The following is a 24772-nucleotide window of genomic DNA, read 5'->3' on the forward strand; positions in this document are numbered from 1 at the left end:
TGATTTAAATGAATGTTAGAACATAATTTTCTCTCCTCTTGATTTCTAACATTAAGATTATTTGAATGCTATTAGAATACAAGTGTTATATATTACATAGATCTATATAATAGTATGAACAGTTTTTAAAAAAAAAAAAGTTTATTTTAGTTTATATGATGCTGTTTTACCAAATGTGTAGTTTTGTCTTGATAGATAATTGAATTGAAAACTGTTAACCTCAGTTAAATATAACTAGTATTAAATTGATAAGGTGGTAGCTGAGGTACTGCTGCTTAGGGTAGGGGGTTAACTTGAGTAGTAAATACTGCTCTAAGTTGGAGTTTTCAACTCCAGGTGGGATGCAAGGTTTAATCCTTACATTATTTTCACTTGTTCATTGTTATATGTATATAGTTTTGACATCCACAATATATTTTGTACACTCATTGTCACTACAAACAAAATTGAATCCTATACAAAATCCCATAAGAGATTTAATAAATACAGCTATATTTAAAGGTACACCTAAAAGAGGAGATGTAACATTATTTATCTGGTTATTTGTTATTTCGATCATAAGATTCTTGAGTTTTAAAAATGCCAAATGACATCTTTAAAAGGAATTTCTTTAAACATTAATGGATTGAATAATCCGTGTAAAAGGGCAAGCCTAATAAGATACATTAATCTACACAAGGCCAATCTAGTCTTCCTGCAAGAAACCCATCTCTTGAAAAAAGATATTGATAAACTAGCCACTAATAAGTATACAGTATTGGTTAGTTCAGAGCACACTCAGAAAAAAGAGGAGTGGCTATTTTATGGAATAAAAGTATGCCCATTCCTAAAACCATTAAGTCTTATCAGGATGACAAAGGAATGTTTTGTATGGTTACAATACAAATTAATGGGAAGACTTACACTTTAATTAATGTATATTGGATACCTGGAATTGGTATTAATACAGTGAAACATCATATTGATAAGATCATATCATTCTCTATAGGGGATATTATTTTAGCTGGTGATTTTAATTGTATACTACATGAAAGTGATACTACCACTATAAAGAAAAGAAGAATTACATCTAATGCAAAACATTTAAATGATTTTGCTAATTCTTATCATTTGAATGATATTAATAATCAGATAGAGTCAAAATCATTACCATACACCTTTTTTCTAACAGATACAAAACTTATTCAAAAATAGATAGGGTCTTTATTTCTAACCAGATGGTAACAGATTTAATTAATTCCAAAATCATTTCATGTCCTATATCTGATCATAACTCAATTGTTTTTGAATTCATGATAAAAAATACTCATAATGTTCAGATCAAAAGGATACCAGCATACTTAACTCAGCTAAAAGACTATAAAGAATATATACTTTCAGAAGTACAACATTTTCTAGACATAAATAATACTCCTGAAGTCTCCATTGTCTATGTTTGGGATGCCTTAAAATCATATCTATATGGACAAAGTATCAGATGGTATAATAACAAAAGGAAATCTTGGGATAAGGAATTGTTAGATATTCAAAGTAAACTGGACTCTTATAAGCATAATAATAAAGAAAATATTATGGACAAGAAAGTTATTGAAGAAATAAACAAACTAAATGAGAAATACAAAGAAATTTTAACTCATAAAGTTAAAATAACTTTAGAGAATACAAGTTTTTGTCTTATTCAATAAGCCCCAAATACTTACATAGACTTAAAAATAAAACAAAAGATTGAATAAACAAAACCATATCAAAGAAATCTTTTCTCTAAGGAAAAAGAAGAATGTTTCTAGTATACCAGAAATACTGGACGAATTTAGAAATCACTTTCACAAGATTAACCATAACAACATTAACATGGAACCTAAAGATAAAATAAAGGAGTTTATAACCACAAACATGAATAAAAAGCTTAATAAACAACAGATTAAACTATTGGACAAGAGTATTTCATATACAGAAGTTATTACACAAATAAATAAGCTTAAATCAAACAAAGCACCGGTAATGATGGTATTATACCAGAGATATATAAAATCCTTTCTAAAACTACATATTCATTAATACATAAGGTTTTTATTCTGGCCCAAACTGAGTTAATAACCCCCATCTTGGCAATATACATTTATTTCACCAATTTTAAAACCTAATAAAGATCCAACTAGATGTTCTTCATATCGACCCATCTCATTACTTAATGTTGATTATAAAATGTTTGAGTATTTTTGCTGATAGATTGAAGACAATTTCCCCGGCATTATAGACATAGATCAGACGGGCTTCATTGTAAATAGAAATACTTTTGATAATATAAGAAGAACTTTAACATTAATTGATTTTGCAAATAGGAAAAAGAAAGATTTAACACTTATTAGTCTTGATATAGGTTCAGCATTTGATTCAGTAAGTTGGGACTATCTGTTTACCTTACTGAAATGCACAAATTTCTCTGATGTATTTGTAAATTTAATTGAGCATTTATACAAAGGAACGCTGGCTTATATTAAGGTAGGAACATATGTTTCACAAAAAATACCCATTCTTAAAGGTACAAAGCAAGGATGTCCACTTTCTCCACTATTATTCACTTTAGTAATGGAGCCTTGGGCTAATTTGATTAGAAACAGTACTGACATAGAGGGTTTTGAAATAGAAGAAAATACAACATCAAAAATTCAACTTTTTGCAGATGATGTTCTAATTACATCAGCAGGATCTAATTCTTCTATGCAGTCTATTTGATAAAATGATGAATTTTAAAAGTATTTCTGGTTTAATATTCAATGAAGAAAAAACTAAAATACTACCTATATATACACGAAAAAATACTCATTAGTGATTTTACTAAATATGTACCCAACTCAGGTCAGATAACTTATTTAGGTATAATACTATCTAAAGATATTAAATCTATTATATATAATAACTATAATACCTGTTTTCTTAATATACAAAATCTTTTTAATACCTGGAATAATATGTTTTTTTTACTATGGAGGAGAGACTTACAATTATTAAAATGATAATATTCCCCAAGATTTTATACTTAATACAATCAATAATACTTTCACCTACAAAAATAACTATCAAGAAACTGAATACACTAATGTTAAATTTCTTATGGGCACCTAATAGACCTAGGATTGCATTAAAGAAACATACTAATAGCTGGTCTCAAGGGGGTATTTCTTTTCCAGACTTTAATTTATATATTATCTCTTCTATTATAAAAGTTATTACTTTATTAATAGATGGGGCATATGTCACAAAATGGAAAGATTATTGGGAGCTAATTAGTATGCACTTCATGAAAATCTCCTTAACACATAAAAATATGATTATAAATAACTCCATGTTGTGGTTGCTAAAGGAATTTTGTACTTCACCTATTACACCTAAACATATGGTCTGTTACCCATTAAATATTATTATTAGTTATCGTAACTTTATATTCATGCACCCTAAGTATAGGGAATGGAATTTTATTGTATTCCCTATAATTTATACTCAGGGTATGCTTATGTCATCTACTTCTGAAGGAGCTCATTTAGCTATAGATAATAATCTAAAGTACTGGTATCAGCTGATATCTGATAATAAAGTTAAAAATCTAGATTTCTTAAAACAAGAATTTGATCTAAGAGAAACTTGCTGGTTAGAGGTTCAGATCTTTAGACAACATCTCATTGATAGAATAGATCTAATGTATATAACAGTTAAAGAATCTATTCCAAAACTGATTGATTACTTGATAATAAATTTACAGCATAAAGTTTCTGATAAAGGTAAACTTTCATATATACATAAAATTATCAGACAAGAAACTTTTTACAATGTAGATTCATACTGGAATTATTTCACCTCTATTAATGGGGACCCACCAACTCAACAAGATAAACAATATATATTGGAATCTGCTTATAGAACTACATCTTCCATTGTCTGGAGACTTTATACATGGAAATTTTACATAGATCTTTTTATACACCTTTGATGATGAATAAAATTAATAATAAAGATAATCTATGTAAGAGATGTAATGTAGAAATTAATGCTGACTGGGCTCATATGTTTTATGACTGTATGAAGTTGAAAGAATACTGGAAGTCAATTAATGAATTTTGCAGGCTCTTTTACAGATAATTTCATTATTTCTAAGTCTCTTATATTATTCAACACACCTGTACCTCAATGTGTTAAAAGATTAAGCTTCCCTTGTTATGGTCTATCCTAGCAGTGGCTAGGAAAATAATAACTAGAAATTGGATTTCAGATACACCTCCTTCGTTCAATGAATTTAAAAATGTTATGAATATAATGTGTCATATGGAAATAAGCACAATTAGAATGAGAACAACTAGAAAAACATCACATTTTATTGTATGGGATAATTTACAAAATTTGTTAAAAAAATTCTAATTTCAATAGCACAGTATTTTAGTTTAATTGATCTGATTGTAGTGGATGTCTTTGTAAATACTTTAGTTGTTTTGTTGAATATTATAATAATGCCTATTTTTAATTATTTGTATAAAATTGTTATGATATTTCTCTTATATGTTAAAACAATAAACTTGTTTTGAAAAAAAAAAAAGAGTTTGAAGGCCACCTATGTCTTTGTTGATAAGGTCTATGATTATTTTCTCCATGGCCTTGCAGATAAGGCTGGTTAGGCTTACTGGTCTATAATTCCCAGGGTCGGTTAATGTGCACGGGAATTAGTGTTGCTGTTTTCCACTCTGCTGGGACAAAGCCAGTACTTAGACTGTGGTTGAAGAGAGTGCCAAGTGGTTCCACTAGGTCCTGTTTTAGACCAATTAGTAGGCAGCCTGGGATGTTATCCAGTCCCATAGAGGCTGTAGTTTTGCCCATGAAGAATGCAGTTATGACCTATGTTTTGGAGATACTAGATACAGGACTGGTGACAGGTATGCTTTGGGTATGTCTGGTGGGGACAGAGGTGCGAAGTTAGCACCAAACTGGTCCGCTACCAGGTAGGTGATGTCCTCAGGGTCAATATGAATGGTATTGTCCACTACTAGTTTGGCACAAAGATGGGCCTTCCCTTTTAGATTTCTGACATAGCTAAAGAATGCCTTGTGATCATCCTTGGCTAGAGATGCTAGCTTAGCTTCGTAATTAGCTTCAGAGGACATTACAAGACATCGAATTTGCTTGTTCAAGCTGTGGAGGGTGTCCTCCCTCTGCTGAGTCAGTTCCCTCTTGTTCTTAGACATGAGTTTCTTCCTCCTGTGCAACCTATTTATGCTTGATATTTACCATGGTGGCTTTTTTTTTTGTGAGGACATTGTTTTGATCCATTCAGGTATAGCAGAGTCTATACGTTTTTACAGGTGTTTATACAGAGCATTTGTGTACACTTCTGTACAGCAGTCATTGTTGGCAGTGGTAGCAGGAGATTTGAAACTATTTATGCCATCGTTTACGAGGCTATAGTTGCTTTGGAGAAAATTTTCACCCTTTTTGCTCTTGAGGGGGTCAGGTATGACTGTTACTTTTAACAAGACTGATTTATGATCAGACCTTACCAAGGAGGGCAACACACAGGGGTAGTGCACTTGACAAGGTTACTTTAAATCTTAAAATAAAGCAGAACTGGACAAATACACTGTAGGGGAAAGAAATACATTTCATTTCTTATTCACTATATTTAATGTACACCTTACAGCAAATATAAAAAGGACTAATGAATATATGCATCTAACCAACATAAATCGGCTGCAATAAAAGGAAGTAAATATGTGGCAATGTATTCTAACACTGAAAAATTACTTAATTTCATTCACATATTAACCTTGTGACCAAGTGGCATAATCAGATTTATTTAACCATTGTATAAATGAACCACTACGACAGATTTTTCTGAATTAACATATCACTAGCTAAAAATAAAGCTGTCTGTATTCAGAACCTGATAAATTAATCTCTAATAGGCATGTACATCACACATCCTACAGCTCTGACACAGCAAAGACAGAAAATATACAAACTTAAATGCTCAACTGACATAACACAAGAACCCATATAAAACTTTCCAATGTACTAATGATGCCTACCACTGCAGAATATCCACTTATTCTGTCAAATTAAAAACTGCATGGAAAAAGAAATGTTTAGTGAAATGCGAGGCAAACATGTAATCAATTATTTCAGCATGAGTGATTCAAGGTCAGGCACAGTAGCAAACAAGGTAATCCTTGTTATAACACTCATCCCACTTAAGAGGTTAGTGTGGCTTTCTGTGCATACCTGGGAAACAAACACTATCCTAGTAGAAGCCATCAGACACAGGGAATCAAATCAAACTGAAGGCTTGGGATGAGAGAATTACCCATGACAGGTTACACAGTTTAATACAGCCTATAAATATCAGCACTTATAAAGCCATGGCTTCAGTAAATGACCTTCAGACTTTCACTATTATTTTTTATTTAAAAAAAAAAAAAGGTCAGTGCTTGAGGGAACCTGCACAGCAGCAATGTGCACTGACTGAGGTTTTCTTTCTTGAGATTTAAAAGTACAGCTCTGAATCAATGAAGCTACTTAAGTTTGCAGTTGGGAGTCAAAAAAACTTGGATTCTGCATCATCAAGAAAGTACAGTTTTGTACCTAACATAAATGTAGATGTTCGAGTGCTAATACAGCTGCAGTCATAACAGATGGGTTCTCCTTCTACTAGGAAAGCTTACTCCGCAAAATGGAAGCGATTTTGTGCCTGGAATGAGAAAAAGGGCCAGAATCCTGGAATACTGAATTTACCTCAAATATTACAGTATCTAGCTGAGCTGCTAAGCAGTGGACTTTCATTCTCCTCCATCAAAATCCATGCCTCAGCCATTTCTGCAGAATACAACACTGATCCTCCTTTATTCTCTCATCCCCTCTTAAGACAGTTCCTCAGAGGGGCTAAGAATATAAAACCCCCAAGGAAACAGCCAATACCTGCTTGGGACCTCAATTTCATTCTAGAAAAGCTGACCTTGCCTCCTTTTGAGCCAGCTGCCTCAACAGATTTGCAATATTTGTCCTGGAAAGCAGCCTTCCTCCTGGCTATCACCTCAGCTCGCAGGGTATCGGAACTACAAGCCCTCATGTCTGTGCAGCCTTTCATAATTTTCCATCACGACAGAGTTTCCTTACAAACCAATCCGTCCTTTATGCCAAAGGTGGTATCCAGGGTAGCTCTGAATCAGGCTACTCACTTACCTACCTTTTACCCTAATCCTCAAAACAAAGGGGAGAGACTACTACATTCCTTGGACATCCACTGACAGCTACGTTATTATTTGGACAGAACAAAGCCTTTCAGAAAATCAGAACAACTCTGTGTTCTATGCCTCAGGAGCTCAAGGGAAGCCAATTTCCAAACAGACAATCTCAAAATGGATAGCCCACTGCATACGCTTTTGTTACTCTTTTCATGGTAAAACTGTACCTGTAGGCATCAGATCTCACTCCACAAGGGCCACAGCTACCTCTGCATCTTTCCTCAGAGGAGTTCCTACCAAAGATATTTTGGAAGCAGCCATTTGAAGTTCTGTGCATACCTTCTCCAAGCACTACCACCTACCATTATACTCCAAAACTAGAGCAGGCTTTGCCACTGCAGTCTTGCAGGGCATCCTGGCTCCTCCTAGTTCCACTTAGTGCCTACCACCCCTTTTTTAGCTTTGGGATTCTACCCATCTGTTATGACTGCAGCTGTATGCATGATGAACATAGTACAGTTTTGTACCTACCATAAATGTAGATGTTCGAGTGCTAATACAGCTGCAGTCCAGGTCTCCCTCCCTCCTTCCCCTCTTGGGACAGGCCTATTGGCGAACACCTCCTCATACAACTTGATTGGGGTATTCATTTATGGTGTATTTGCTTGCAACTACTGTTTTTTGATTATATTGCACTGCACTATTACATAAATTTATGTATTGCCTTCCTTCTGGGGGGGGCACCCGACATCTGGGGCAAGAAAAACTGAAGAAAATGGTGTCGGCTGGTTCCTTTATACCCCTGTCGCACTGACGTCATGGAAGAAGCGACGACAACCGACGCCGGACCTAGACTTTGGAATTCGGCCGACCGAGGACCCGCCCGACGGCAGGAGAACCCATCTGTTATGACTGCAGCTGTATGCACGATGAACATCAGAGAAGAACCAGTGAAAAATAACAGAGGCAGACACCATTGCGTTACAGCCATAATAGTTAATAAAACAGGCAATATATACACAAGCAAGCTTTAGAAACAGCATATGACAGTACTGGGACAAGCATTTTTCTGGGAACTTCAAGAATCACAGGCTTTCAAAGATGCAACAGTTATTTCTCTTTCTTAAACAGATACATGAAACATTAGTTCATAAAGAATACTAAACATGAATATTGATTGGCAGCTTAATGTAATTTACTTATCTTCAGATCAAAGGAGTTGAAAAGTACAGTTGTGTACACTTACCATAAATGTACATGTTTAAGTGTATTCACAGTTGCAGTCATCACATTTGGGTTATCCCTGGCAGGGTAGCTCTCAACTGGCCTGAATACCAGAGGCTTAGTATTTCTGCGTCGGTTGCTGTTGCTTCAGGACTGATGTCAGGGTCATCAGTAGTATAAAGTAAGGTAGCTGACGCCATTACATCAGTTTTTCTTGCCCTGTCAGAAGCCCCCAAGTGGGGCCAAGGTTATGGTGGAAGAACCCCACAGCAGAAAGTAAACACCAAAAAGTTCCTTGTAAGGAGAGAGAGAAAGAAGAGGGGAATGGAGAGAGGGAAACCAGGACTGCAACAGTGAATACACTCTAACATCTACATTCATGGTAAGTGTACACAACTGTACCATGTTCTTCGTGTTTCACTGTTGCAGTCATCACATTTGGGTTGATTCCCAAAGCTGAGGGAAAGGGTGGAGGCAGTCAAGGAGACTGGGGCTGGCTAGGATGCCCTGCAAGACTGCAGTGGCAAAGCCTGCCCTGGATTTGGAGAAAATAGGCAGGTGGCAATGCTTGGTGAAAGTGTGAACAGATTTCCAGGTGGCAGCCTCCAGGATGCCCCTGGTAGGGATTCCTCTGAGGAAAGCTGCAGAGGTGGAGGCTGCTCTGGTAGAGAGAGAGTCCTGACCCCTTTTTCTGTGTTGCTTGTAACAAAAATGGATGCAGTGTGCTATCCATTTTTGTTTGGAGATGGCTTTGCCCTCTGCCCCTGCAACAAAGCTAACCAGTAATTGATCCGACTTTCTGAATGATTTAGTCCTGTCTAGATAGAATATGAGCTGTCTGTGCACATCTAGAGAGTGCAGGATCCTTTACCCCTTGTTTTGTGGGTTAGGGAAAAAGGTGGGAAAATGAATGGATTGGTTGAGAACCACACTGGACACCACTTTGGGCATGAAGGATGGGTTAAAGTCCTGAGGGAAACCCTGTCAGCATGGAAGATGATGAAGGGCTCCTCAGCCATGAGTGCTTGCAGCTCGGAGACTCCTCTGGCTAAAGTGATGGCCAGAAGAAAAGCTGTCTTTCAGGAGAGAAATTTTAACAATGCTGAAGATGCTGGTTCAAATGGGGGCAGGGTGAGCTTTTCCAACATAAAGCTAAGGTCCCAAGCTGGGGTAGGTGTTGTTCTGGGTGGCCTCAAGTTGCTAGCTCCTCTTAGGAATTTGTTTGATCAAAGGGTTTGAGAACAGGGGTTTCTCAGTGTGGAAATGAGCAGAGATAGCAGAGGCATGAAATTTAATAGAGGAAAAAGGGAGACAACTGTGTAGCAGGTCAGCTAGGTAATCCAGGATGAGTGGTAGGGAGGGCTGTGCTGTACCGGCTCCCTTAGCCTGAATCCAGGTGCAGAACCTTTTCTATTTGTCAGAATAAGATTTTCTAGTGCTAGGGTATCTGGCCTCATGTATAACATCAAGAACCTGTTTACTGAGGTTGGCAGATTGATCAGTGGTCAGGGAATAAGCCAGGCTGCCAAACTGAGAGTCTGCAATTGGGGATGCATGAATTTTCCTTCCCTCTGGGTCAGGAGGGTTGCGGTCTGAGTGAGATGCTATGGTGGCAGAGAGGACAGGCTGCACAGCAGTGGGTACCAGTGCTAGCGAAGCCAGTCTGGAGCAATAACAATTGATATTGGTTTTTCCTCCTTTATTTTGAGCCGTACCCTGGTGATGAGAGGTAGTGGAGGAAATGGATAGACTGACAGATTGACCCAGGGGAAGGAAAGGGCATCCCACTTTCCAAGCCATGCAGCGATGTTCCCTGGTGCAGAACTTGCTGAACTGATAGTTGGTGTGGGAGGCAAAGAGGTGACCTTTGGTGTTCTCCATTTCTGAGTTAGTAGGCTGAAGGTTATTTTGTCTAGCTGCCATTCGTGTAGGTCCAGAAGATTTCTGCTTAAGTGGTCTGCTAGAGAGTTTAGAAAACTTGGCAGGAATTGTGCTAACAGGTGGAGTTGCATGGCTGAGGCTGTGTGCCAAAGGGTCATGGCCAGTCTGCATAGAGAGTAGTAGTCACTCCCTGCTTGTCAATATACCACATCACAGTTGTGTTGTCTGTTTTGATCAGGATAGCCCCTGGGGATAGAAGGGGCTTGAAAGCTGTTAGTGCATACTGGACAGCTAACATATCTTTTTAGTTGATATGCAGATGGATTTGCTGTGGGCTTCATTGGTGGTGGTGAGAAAGATAATCCCTTGTTGTGGGAGCATGCTGCTGCCCACCAAAGAAATTCTTTCCTTAGGCAAGGTATCATTGGTATAAGAGTTTCCAGGTCTTGAGAGTGTTGACACAAAAGTCTTTTTAAGTACCATTGAAGTTTCCTCATATGCAGTCTGGCATAAGGAAAGAGTAGAATGCAAGATGCCATGAACCCCAGAGCTTGCAGGATTTTCCTTGCAGATAACTGGGGTCTCGTGGCTAGTTGAGAGAAGTAGGCTGTCAGGTAAGTTTGCTTTTCTGTTGTAAGGAATGCCATCTGGGAGGCTGTGTCCAGGCTTGCTCCCAGGAATATAATCATTTGGGTGGGTACTACTTTAGATTTCTTTTCGTTAACAGTGTACCCTAGTGAGGTCATTAGGGACTTTACAAAGGCCAGGTGTGCTTGAGCAGCTTTTCCTGACCGACTGCCTGAATTAGGCAGTCGTCCAAGTATGGGCAAATTTAGATATTCCTTTGTCTGCAAAAGGTAATGGCGGGAGCCAGACATTTTGTGAAAACTCTGGGAGCAGTAGATAAGCCAAAGGGCAGTGCAGAGAACTGAATTGCAGAGATCATGCTCTGAAACGTAGATATTTCCTGCATGATTCCCTGAAAGGAATGTGGAGGTAGGCCTCTTAAGTCTAGGGTGGCTAGCCAAGCACCCTTGGATAGCATGGGTAGCAGTTGCTGGAGCGTGAGCATTTTGAATGTTGGTATCACCAGAAAGGTATTTAGAATGGATAGATCGAGGATGGGGTACCGGAAAATGTCTGGAGTAGAAACCTTGTCCTATCTGATCTACAGGAACATGCTCTATTGCCCTCAGAAAGAGTAGGAAATGGACTTGCTTTTTCACCTCTGCCCACTGATTTGGAGGTAGATCTGGGAACTTTTCTGTGGTTGGAAGAATGTGGAAAGAAAATGTGTATACCTGGACACTATGTTGAGGACCCAGTGGTCATTGGTAATGGTGGCCCAAGTGCTTGCATGAAAGGAGGAGCTTTCCTCCTACGGGTAAGTGCGGGTGGGCAGAGGGTGGGGGTGAGGGAGAAGACACACTGAGTTCTTACCATAAGGGGGTGGCATAGAACTCCCTGGTTTTGAAGTGGAGGAATTCCACTGTTTTGATCTCTGCATTCCTTGTGGCTGCTTTCTGGGGGGGGTCTGCTTCCCCAGGGTCTGGGCTGAACTGACCTGGAGGGAGCAGGAAAGGACCACTGCTTGGAGAGGCAAATGCCTGCTGAACCTGGGTGGCTAGGCCTGTAGGAAATCTTTAACTGTCTTCATAGATTTAGTTTTTTCCTCCTCTGCCTTAGTGCCAAATAAGTGGTCTTTGTGCAAGGGTGCATCCAATAATTTAGATATATCATGGTCTGGCAAGGGCTGTTCCTTAAGCCATGCACAAGGACAGAACCGGTGACTACTGCCCTGCAAGAAGCTTCCAGGGTGTCTAAACCACAGTGTAAGTGTGCTTAGCCTTGTAGAATGCATTAACTCTTGTAAGCTCTTTAGATTCTGCACAAGCATGAAAAGAAGACGCTTTTTATTTGAGGAGTTCTACGGTATGTTGCTGAAACTTTAGTATATGGAACTGGCAATTTAGTGCTCCGATAGGAAGAATAGCAGGGGTGTATACTTTTTTACCCCATCTGTCTAGTGCTCGGGAATCCCTATCTGAGGGGGTGGGATTCTTAGCAGAGGTTGCTTTAATTCCTTTAGGCCCTTGAGAAATTACCTCAGAGTCAGCAGTAAGATTTTTGAAAAGAAATTTTGAGTGAGTCAGGGACTCTAATACTTGTCTGGTTTTCTGGGTGCAGGAGGGAGGGTCCAGGAGTCAAACTTTGATTCCAGGAAAACATCGTCCACAACATCCAGGACTGGGGGAATGGCCAGGGGTCTGTGCTGTGGAAGATATAAAAATTCTCTGAGTCTCTTTTTAGACTGAGGATAGTCCTGACATTCCCACTGGAAATGCTCCCTTAAGGTATGAAGGGTTTCCCCAAAGGAAAAGTCCTCGGGTGGAGAGGCTGAAGGAATGGAATCCTTTGCATCAGAATCCTCATAAGCAGAGAGGGGCTGCATGTCTTCATATTCAGGTGCATCAGTGTCATCAGACTGCTGTTCAGACAAAACTACTGGGGACAGATCTCTTTCTTTTGGAAGGGGTAGCTTGGATTCCCCTGATCAGAATGATATGGTCTTCTGCCATTTTAAGCATTTCAGACTGAGGCAAGGAAGCAGGTGCCTGAGATTGGGTCGTCTGTTTCTTGGGTGTGGTTTGTTCCCTGGGCCTCAGAAACTCAGTAGTTTTCAAAACAATGGTAGACACGATAGTAGTCGTCGGTTTGTGTAGAGAATCGGTAGTGCGAAGTACTTCCTCGGAAGCCGGTGCCTGCTCAGCGGCTCTGGACCCATCCAAGGGAGAGACAACCGCAGGATCCTTAGTCGAAGAAGAGGTTTGCAGCATACCGGACTCCAAAAGGGTCTTGGTAGCGGCCTGCGAATCCACAGAAATGGGCATCAGGGGCTGCGAAAGCACCTCACTGAGGACCGGAGAACTGATGACTAGCTTAACAGAAGCGTCGTCGATAGTTTTGGACCTGTACGGTCTGCCTCTGTATTTATCGTTACGTTTTTTCAGAAGATCTGCTGACGGATGGCTTACCAAAGCCATATCGGAATTCGAGGACTATAAGCGAAAATATCTAGCTACAATAAGAGTCCTTATGATGTATAGTTCTGGCGTTAAAGCACAAAAGCGACAGCGAAGGACGTCGTGGTCTGGGCCTAAGCAAGTGACGCAGTAAAAATGAAAGTCTCGGTGTGGTATTGGCTTTCCAAAGGCGAGACAATTAACTTTTTCTGACATCAGTTAGTGCAAGAAAAAAGGATCCCCAAAGGGGTACTTAGCTTTAGAAGACTTCAGCTTCAATTCAGAAGACGAAACTCAGGTAGTGGCCGACCGGCACTCGTGTGAAATGCTTCTGCTTCGGGCTTCTCGGCAAGAAAGACTGATGTAATGGCATTGGCTGCCTTACTTTATACTACTGACGATCTGATGTCAGTCCTGAAGCGACAGCAACCGACGCAGAAATACTAAGCCTCTGGTATTCGGGCTGGCTGAGCGCTATCCTGGCAGGGATAACCCAAATCTTAGATTTATTCTCCTCGGGTTTCAAAACTCACCACATTTGGATCTTGTGAGATCAGTAAATATGTAAGGAGTCCCATGATTGCAGATCTATACATGTAATCAATTTCAAGGAGGCCCACCCCTCCTTCAGAATGGAGAATATATAATCTTGGTATACACTGATTTTTATAAATCATTTGGCGAGCATGAAGCATCCTTCTTGTTTTAATATTCAATCTATTCAATACTATTTGGGCCAGCCAATTACACCAAAACTATAAGTTAGGACAGGAAGAGCAAACTGATTTATAGCTTGGTTCTTATTCCAAGGTGTCAATGCTGACTTCAGGATTAATTTAAGCCTTCTAAAGTACTCCTTACTAAGCTTTAATCACATTTGTTCATGTTTTATTGCTGATCATCAATTGCTCAAGTTCTTTTATATCACAGATATAAAATATGTTTCCTGGTGCTGCATTTTCCTTTTTAAAGGTTGCTTTTGCACATTTATCAAGACCAAATGACATTCCAATATCTGAAAAAGTTTTGACAACCTGCAGCTGTGCTTTCAGTTCCTCATCTGATGAGCTATACAATTTTAAATCATCGACAAAGAGAAGATAAGTCATTAGACTTTGTTGTTTTCTAGAAACCAAATTATAGCCATGATCTAAGCTGTTCAGTAAACAGATTAATGGCAAGGCAAAACAACAACGGTGACAGGGAGTCACCCTAGAATATCCCCCTTTGGATTTTTATTCCTGGGATAATAATCTGTCCTTTATTATGGCTTAATTGCAAAGTGGTCTGCCACTGTTTCATGGTTACTGTAATGTAATTAGTGTAGGATGTACCTTATACATTTTTAAGCACTATTATCCATGAATGTGGGATGCTATCAAATGCTTTTTTATAGTCAATCCATGGCATACTTAAATTCTTCCCTTTCTTACAGTTCTCCACTATAACTTTAACAACAAATGATCCTTTGTTCCACATAACTTTCTTTTATTGCCCTTTTGTTCTACTGTCATAACTGAGTTTTCTTCTAAATGACTATAAACTCTGTCGGCGTCAATCCCAGAGTATAGTTTATAGGTTCGTACTACACTAACTGCCCTTGTGAGCCATTTTAAGCCTAGCCAATTATCCCTTGTGAGATTCAAACCCTGCACTGTGTGGTTCTAAGGCAAACACCTTAACCATTAGGCCACCCTCCCAACCCTTGTTATTGGTCTATAATTTTTAGGGTAGCTTGCAGGTTCACTCTGAACTAAGAGCATTGTTTTTCCTATCAGTGTGGTGTCTGTTCGGGGTGTGCATATAAATAACTCTTACTCATGGCTAGATCCTCGTGTAAAGAAGTTAATACTTTAAGCCAAAAGTAATGTACTGCATCTGGGCCTGGGGTTTTCCAATTAGAGGCTTTTCTCAACTTAGTTTCAATCTCTCTAGTTATTTCATCCCATTTCATATCCTGTACCTTTAAGCTTCTTATTCTTTCTTTTATTTCTTCTATCTATTTAGCATCTTTGTTATGTTCCACAGGATCTTCATAGATACTTCTCCAAAATGTATCTACTTCCTCTTTTTTCGGTGGTCTAACAATTCCTTTTACCTTATTTCCCAATTCTCTATAAAACTTTTTTGGGTCATCAGTAAATTGCTTATTTTGTGCTTTTGCCTTATATTTATCTTCGTATTTTCTGAGTCTTTCCACCTGTTTTGACATTTTTAGTTCGTCTCCAATAGTGCATAATAGATCCTGGTCTGTTCTAATACTGCGCACTGCTTTTAGTACATCTAACTTTCTTAATATTTTTGTTGATCTATTCCCTCTTCTATAATCTTCTAACAATGGCACTTCTTGTCTTGGCTGCTTTATAGTTTTCTCTCTTCGATATTTCCATGATGGTATTCGCTTTCACCCCCCCCTTTCCTCGCTACCCTATGTTCCTGTGGTAGAATTTTATCAGTTACTAATTTAGCAGCACAGTAATATATTCCGTTTCCTTCCGTTATATTGCATGGATCTCTATGGATAGTCCTAATTACTGTGTTCATTTGTTTTATCAAGCTTCTGACTTTCGGGGTTTTATTAACCTTCTGCATTCTATTTCTCTCATTGATCTTGATACATCTGTCTTTGTCTATTAAATCAAGCAACTCTTCTCTTAACTCCTTTTCTTTCATACTGAGGGCACATCCCTCATTTTCCATTTCCTGTGGGCATTCTATAGAAAGTTCTGTAACATCTTCTTGTGGCACATTCTCTTCAATTTCATCCTGTCATCTGTTGTTTTGTCATATGGAAACTCATTGGCCTATCACTCCTCAACATTGACTGCATCAGTTTCCACAATTGCCTGTTCCCCTCCTTCCTGTCTAGCTTCAAGTGAACTTCTATATTGGTTTCCTGTGGAAGGCTCCAAAATATCTTGATATGGCACCTGACCTGTTGCTTCCTGTTCCACTGGTTTCCCCTTAATTTGGATATCCATTGCTCTATCCTGTTGTGGTGCTTTCTGCATTTGATTTTCTACACCGAATCTTTCTCTTTCCAGCTGTTCCATTACCTCAATTTCTATTTCTTTGACTTCTCCATTACTAATCTCTTTTTCTACTTTTCCTCTTAGTCTTCTTATTTTTTGTACTGTAAAGTTTTCCATATCCGGATTCCTTTGCCTATATTTTTCTTCAAATATCTTTGGTACTGCTCTTTTTATATTAATTAGTTTTGCTTTCTCCTTTGCATAAATATTACACCATATTACATCTCTTTTCCTTTCCCGTCCATATTTCTTCATGTCTCCTGATCTTCTTGCTTTTCCTTATTCTGGGGACTCGTTCCATCATGCGGTGATGTAGTCCGTTTTAGATTTCTACATTACATCCTTCACTTCGCAGGCACTCCATAACTTCAGCTTCTATTTCTTTAACTTCTACTTTACTAATAGTCCTTTCTACATTAAATATTTGTGCTTTTAGTCTTTTTATTGTGAAATATTCCATATCTGGATGCCTTTGCCTGTATTTTTCTTCGAATATCTTTGAAACTGCCTTCTGTATATTAGTTAACTTGGCTTTCTCTTTTGCATAAATATTGCACCATATCAATCTCTCTTTCTTTCCCATGTCCATATTTCTTTTTTATATTTTCCAAATATCTTTAGGCTTCTTTTCCCAAAGAGATCAAAGTTTCTTGATCTATATACTGTTTTTCAAAAATCTGTTGCATTATTAATGAATGCAAATTATTTGAAGCTTGCAACAGTTTTTCCTGCGGAAGTATTTTTCTTTCCTCTAATTTCTCTCTTAACCATTTTGTATATCTTGTGTCTAGGAAATTCTGGGCTTTTTACATAATAGTAATAATACATCATTTTTTTCTTATCCTCAATAGTCCACTCTGTCATCTTTATGGCTCCTCTTTGGCCAATCATTTTTTGTAGTTTTTGTGGACTACTACTTCCTTCTACACAACAGGGAGGTCCATCCTCCCCCTGAGCCTGGCCTGGCCCCATTGTAGGATTGTTTCCGTATTTTGATGATTCTAAACTGTCATTTTTTCCAGTCCTGGCACCAGTGCACCTACCAGGATTGGGCACTTTTTTATCCTGGGTCTTGTGCACCCAGCTATCGTTTTTTTATTTTTGATTTACTTCTGTTCATGATATATGCTACACAAATATAGTCTAGATATCAGTGTTGCCTTGGTGAGATATTGTGAAAAACAGGGCCCACCTCACAAAGGTACTCACCAAGACTTGAGGTTGAATTCAGTTTCAGCACTACTACGCCCCTTTGCTTGCTGAATTTTCATTTTTCCATCAAGACCCTTCATTATGGGTGAGCTTCTGCACCTCCATGAAAAGGTTCTACAATATAAACTACCACATGGTGTTTACGGCTTGACCTGTGAGTGCTGGCACAAGAAAACTTGATGTACCCTTTTCATTCGCAGCCACCAAGCTCTGTTAAACAGAGTAGGTCAAATAAGGATAGCACTCAGACGAAACTACAACAACTGAGCTCCTGCAAGGGTAGCTGAGGGACTGCTTCCTGGATGAAGACATGTTGCAAGTAAACTCTAGGCAGATGGTGTGGTGTTTTCATAACATGGAAGAGAATTTTGAGCTTGACACTTGCAGAACAAAGGTGAGCTTGACAGCAAGAGAGGCCTGTGTCACCTCTTAGCCACATTTACCTCCAGCAATGTTCCAGCTAAGGTGTCTTCTTTTATAGCCTTTGCCTTCTCACAAAACCCCAGCACCAACATGGGATCTTATGACAGACCCTCTTTCACTGGCAGCCCCAACCACTGCCACATACGAGAGAGTTACAGAGCGTTTCCCTCTTTGATCTTTGGGTGGCCATGTTAAAACACTGGTGCTTACATCAGTGCCTTAAACTGACGTGACATGTGCTAGTCACACTGACATTTCAGCGGTATGCATTGGTGACAAATGCATTACTTCAGTTACACAAGTCTCTTACCCAGTCCTACCAGAGGGCTGTTCTCTCATCAGTAAGATATATACCAACCACGTATGCACTCTACTGATCACTTACTCAAGAATTTAATTAGACGGGTACATTCAAATGCAACAGGTTCTAGTTATTTAATAAGTCTAAAACACAGCAATGTACAGTTGTGTACCTATCATAAATGCAGATGTTCAAGTGTATTCACTGTTGCAATCATTACACTTGGGTTATCCTGCTGGCAGGCTACCCGCAGTCGGCCTGTATTGCAAAGTCCTGGTCTGGCGTCGGTTGCTGTTGCCTCTTCCCTGAAGTCAGTGCACCAGGGGTATAAAAGATGCAGCAGACGCCATTTTCTTCAGTTTTTCTTGCCCCAGATGTCAGGTGTCCCCAAAAGGGTAGGCTAAAAGATTCTGATCATAAAAAAAACATGCACATAACCTTCATCTATAAGCAAATACACCACATAGTTTGTATAGAGAAGAGAAGTACAGATAAGTCCCAGCAATGAAAGGGGGATGGTGGGAGGGTAACCTGGGCTGCAACAGTGAATACACTCGAACATCTACATTTATGGTAGGTACACAACTGTACTATGTTCATCGTGTTTCACTGTTGCAGTCATTACACTTGGGTTGAATCCCAAAGCTGAGGTTGGGTGGCTAGGCCTAAATAGAATTAGGAGTGGCTATGAGGCCCTGCAGAACTGCAGTGGCAAAGCCTGCTCTGGATTTAGAGTAAAGAGGTAAGTGGTAGGGCTTTGTAAAAGTGTGCACTGAAGTCCAGGTTGCAGCCTCCAAAATGTCCTTGGTTGGTACTCCTCTGAGAAAGGCTGCTGAAGTGGCTGCTGCTCTAGTAGAATGAGGCCTAATGCCCTTAAGCACTGATTTGTCATGTTGTGAATAGCAGAAACAAATGCAGTGGCCTGTCCATTTTGAAACAGTCTGCTTTGAAATAGCTTTTCCTTGTGATCCTGCAGCATATGCCACTAAGAGTTGCTCAGTCTTTCTGAAAGCTTTAGTTTTGTCCAAGTAAAAGTGTAGCTGTCTGTGTATGTCCAATGAATGCAGAAGTCTCTCCCCCTTATTCTGCGCGTTTGGATAAAAGGTAGGCAAATGTATGGTTTGGTTAAGAGCCACACTGGACACTACACCTTAGGCATAAATGTTGGGTTTGTCCTTAGAGAAACCCTGTCCGGATGGAAAATAATAAAAGGTTCCACAGCCATTAGTGCCTGTAACTCAGACTCTTCTTGCTGAAGTAATTGCTAGGAGAAGAGCTGTTTCCATGATCAGTATTTTATCTCAGCTGTATTGGCTGGCTCAAAAGGAGGCAGTGTGAGTATTTCCAAGACAAAATTGAGGTCCCATGCAGGTATTGGTGCGCTCCTTGGAGGTCTTATGTTTTTGGACCCTCTGAGATACTGCCTTAGCAGTGGATATAAAAAAATAGGTGGTTCCGTATTGTAGTGAGCTGAAATGGCAGAAGCATGGATCTTAATTGATGAGAAGGACAGGCCTTTGTCCAGCATCTCAGTTAGGTATTGTAAAATCTGAGGAAAATTTGGTACAAGCGTGTCAATTCCCTGTACATGGTTCGAAGCACATAATCTCTTCCATTTTTCTGCATAAGATTTTCTGGTGCTGGGCCTCCTGGCCTCCAAAATAACATCCATAACTGCTTTTGAGAGAGGTGTGCTCTGAAAGTTTACATTATCCGCCATGCGACCAGATTTAGGGTTCTGAGTTGGCTGTGTAGGATCCGATTGTTTTATTGGGTCAGCAAATGAGAAATTTGAGGCAATGTCCAGGCTGGGCCTTGAGACAAGCTCAAGCTGGTAGTCTGGGGCAATCAGGATCATCTTTGGCTTCTCTTGTCTGACCTTTAGGAGTACCTTGGGGAGGAGAGGCAGAGGAGGGAAGGCATATACTTTAAGGGCTTTCCAAGCTGAATGAAAGGGCATCCACTTTCCATGCTTGTTTGTGATGCGTCCGAGAGCAGAATTTCTGTAGCTGGCAGTTGTGAGGGGAAGCAAATAGATCCATGGCTGGGCATCCCCATTTCCCTGTTATCATGCTGATGATTTGTGGATCTAGTTTCCATTCATGAGGATCCATGAGGTTTCTGCTTAGTCTGCCAAAGTATTTTTCTTTCCTGGCAGGAATTGTGCTTGAAGGTGTACTTGATAAGTCAATGCTGTGTTCCACAAAGTCATGGTTTGTCTGCAGAGGGGGTAGGAATGTGTGCCTCCCTGCTTGTTTATGTACCACGACTGTAGTATTGTTCGTCTTTATCAGCAGTTGTCCTGGATAAAGTAGGTCCTTGAAGGCTGTCAGGGCATTCTGTACAGCTAGCATCTCTTTTTGATTGATATGAAGATGCATTTGGCTTGTGGACCATGTGCCCTGAATACATTTTCCTGCCATGTGGGCCCCCCAGGCATAATCTGATGCATCTGTTGTTAGTGCGTGCCTGGCTGTGGGTAAAGTGAATGGCTGTCCCTTGTTGTGGTGACGGGCCTGTGCCCACCATCGAAATTCCTGTTGCAGGCAGAGAATGAGAGTAATTAATGTTTCCAGCCTGTGGCAATGTTGAGTCCAAACACTTTTTAGATATCATTGTAGTTTCCTCATATGCAGTCTTGCATATGGAATTAGTAGAATGCAGGATGCCATGTAGCCCAGAGCCTGCAGAATTTTTCTTGCAGATAACTGGGTCTTTGTTGCCATGTTTTGAAGAAAGAAGTCAGTTGCCTTTGTTTGTCTTGCGTGAGATAAGCCATCTGGGCAGTTGTATTTAAGCTTGCACCCAGGAATATTATCTCGAGAGGGTAATAGTTTTGATTTATTTTCGTTTACTGTGTACCCTAGGCAAATTAATAATCTTTTTACGAACGCCAGATGCTTTAGTAGAATGTCTTTGGTCTCTGCTTGAATAAGGCAGTCGTCCAAGTAGGGATATATTTGAATTCCTCTTTGTCTGCAAAAAGCAATTACTGGTGACCGGCATTTTGTGAAGATCCTGGGCGCAGTCGATAAGCCAAAGGGCAGTGCAGAGAATTGGTAGTGCATTGTGTCTGCTATGAATCTGAGGTATCTTCTGCAAGATTGTTAGATTGGTACATGCAGGTATGCCTCTTTGAGGTCCAAAGTTACAAGCCAAGCCTTGATGCCCAACATGGGCAGAAGTTGCTGCAGAGTCAACATTTTGAATTTTGGAACATCCAGAAAAGTATTTAGAATAGACAGGTCCAGAATTGGTCTCCAGGCTTTGTCCTTTCTTGGCACTAAGAAATGTCTTGAGTAAAATCCTTGTCCCTGCTCTTGTTGTGGCACTGGCTGAATAGCCCTCGTCCATGAGAGATGAAATTTGGTTTTGTGCCTCTGCCCAGTGATTGTATGGCAGGTCTGGAATACCTTTTGCCCTTGGAAGGGTGTGAAAGTGGAACCTGTAGCCCTGAGTGACTATATTTAAGACTCAATTGTCCTGGGTGATCCTGTGTCAGTTTTGTGAAAAAAGTGCTAGCTTTCCCCCTAAGGGTGCTGCCAAAATGTAAGTGCTTGGCATTGGCAGAGGGAAGTCATTGGGACCATTTCCTATAAGGCTGTGATTTGTCTTCTCCGCTTTTGGAGGTAGAATCACCCCATTGTTTGGGCCTGCATGAGCCCGGGGCCGTTGCCTGCCTCTAGGGCGCCTGAATCTGCCCTCTTTGTGGCCTGTCTGACGCTGGAAAGGACCAGTTCTTAGAAGGCCAGTTCCTGCTAAATCTGGGTGGTTGTACCTGTAAGAAATCCTTTACTGTCTGCATAGATTTAGCTTTATCCTCCATTTTCTTCAACACCTCTTCTGCCTTAACACCAAACAAAGTATCATGCTGTAATGGAGCATCCAATAATTTTGCCTTAACATGATCAGTTAGATTCTGTTCCTTTAACCAAGCATGCCTTCTAATAACAGAACCTGTAACAGCGGCCCTGCACGAGGCCTCCAGTGAATCATAACCACATTGCAAAGTAGGTTTTCCGACTTGATCAGCTGCATGCAATAAATCCTGCAAATCTTTGTTCTCAGAACATTCAGAATTTGTCAACATATTTTGTTTTAACAAAGACATTAAGTATTGCTGATATTTGAGCATATGAAACTGACAATTTAAAGCCCTTACAGCCAAGGTAGCATAAGTGGAGACTTTTTCCCCCATCTGTCCAGAGCCCTAGAATCTCTATCGGAGGGGACAGGGTTTTTAGCAGTAGCAGCCTTCACCCCTTTGGGACCCTGTGAGATAGTTTCTGGGTCCGCAGCAGGGTTTTTATATAGAAATTTATGGGAATCTGGGACCCTGTAATATCTGTCCGGCTTAACAGGTGCAGGAGATAACGAATCTGGAGACAGGCCGGACTCTGAAAATACATCATCTACTATGTCTAGAACAGGAGGAATTGAAAGAGGTCTGTGCTGAGGTAGTAAAAGAAAGTCTCAAAGCCTTTTCTTAGAATCTGAATAATCTTGGCTCTCCCAGTGGAAATGCTCCCTCATGGTATGCAGGTTAACCCAAATGAATAACCCTCAGGAGGATAGGCTGAAGGAATAGAATCTTCAGCATCAGAATCCTCATAGGGGGGAATAGAATAGCCCTGTTATGAAGAGGAATCAGAGGAAATGGAAACCTGATCAGAGGAATCATATTCAGTATCTTGCCTAGGCCTCTTATCAGGAGGGGGATGGGAACCCCTGATCAAAGTAATTAGCTCTTCAGCCATTTTGAGCATCTGTTTCTTAGGCATACAAGTTTGTCCTGGAGAATGCTGTACTTGTTTCCTTGTCTTTAAAACTGTTTTAGACTTTGTCTTGGATGCTGAAGTAGGCTTGATATAAAGTTGTGTAGGTCTGAAGACACCCTCAGAAGGCGATGCCTGCTCAGCGGCTCCGGACCCATCTGAGGGATTAGTTTCTGAAGGGCCAATACCTTGAGTATCCAGAGGACTAGTTGGCTCCATGTGGGAGTCGGAAGCGGGCTGTGGCTCTGAGGTAGTGGGAGTCAGGGGCTGCGAAAGCGCCTCACTGAGCACCGACGAACCAGCGACTGGCCTAGAAGAGGCTTCATCGTCGGTTTTGGACCTCGGATGCCTGTCCTATTCTTTATCCTTGCATTTTTTATGAATTCCGGTCGTCGGTTGTTCCGACGGCATTATATAGTTAAACCTTCAGCCAAAGCAATGAAAAGTAAAATCGTACAGACGCTTTATTGTGCGTTGGTTAAATCTAGCACAAAACCGACAACTAGCAACGTCGTGGTCAGGGCCTAGGCAAGGAATACAGTAAGAATGAAAATCCTTATGCGGTATTTGCTTCCCACAAGAAATACAATTGTTAACTTTTTCTGACATTGGTCTGGAGCAAGAAAAAAGTTTCCCCAACGGGGTACTTAGCTTTACTGAAGACTTCGGATCTGAAATTCAATTTCGAAAATCTCTGGAGTCGGCCGACAGGCACCTGCAAACTGCTTTTGCTTCGGGCACCGCACAGCAAGAAAGACTGAAGAAAATGGCATCGGCTACATCTTTTATACTCCTGGCGCACTGACGCCAGGGAAGAGGTGACAGCAACCGATGCCTGACCAGGACTTTAAAATTCAGGCCGACTGCGGTTAGCCTGCCAGCAGGATAACCCAAGTGTAATGACTGCAAGAGTGAAACACGATGAACATGTAGCAGGAAGGATACTACTGGGTGATTATGGATATCACACCAAGATTAACAATACATGAGGTTTACATTTGGCAGCATAATTTTTAGACAAAAGTTTAAAACTAGTTATGTTCTGTGCCTTTTATATTTCTGTCTAATCAGGCAGCACTTCTAGTTCAACCATAAGTTCTGTTTACAACCAAGGGCCATTGACCAGGGGGAAAAATTTGGTCCCACTTACGCTGTCTACAGGAGCTTTCTTGAGCATTGATTCAACCACAAAATATGGTTTAAACAGTAATTCAGTTTGTACAAAAGATAATAAATGTGATTTGAAGCTCATCAATACTGGAAAGCATAAGAATTACTGTTTTTTGTTTGTTTTGATGTGCAACATATTCATGTGCATTGACATCTCAAAACTTTCCAGGCATTAGCCTGGCAGTCCAGCATAAGCCCACTTGGAAATTCATTGAGAAATATGTGAAAGTGTACTATTTTTATTCAGCTATGCAATACTGTACTGACAAAGATCTTGAATTTTACAAGTGGTCTGTGCAATATATAACAAAGATTTTTACATAGTTCTTCAAATTTCAAAGGTTAATGCCTATAAGTAAATGCTGCTGACTTAAGGATTTGTCAGTGCAGCTCTTGAAGTTATGGATTTGCATAGTTAAAAATCCAATAGCAAAAGCTGGTGTAATAACATCTAATTACTAGAATGAAAGCTGAAACTTACTGGTGCAGTAGTTAACTGGGCAAGGAA

This window comes from Protopterus annectens, chromosome 10.part0 (assembly GCF_019279795.1).
Source record: "Protopterus annectens isolate FY-2018-M chromosome 10.part0, PAN1.0, whole genome shotgun sequence".
Taxonomy (NCBI): domain Eukaryota; kingdom Metazoa; phylum Chordata; order Ceratodontiformes; family Protopteridae; genus Protopterus; species Protopterus annectens.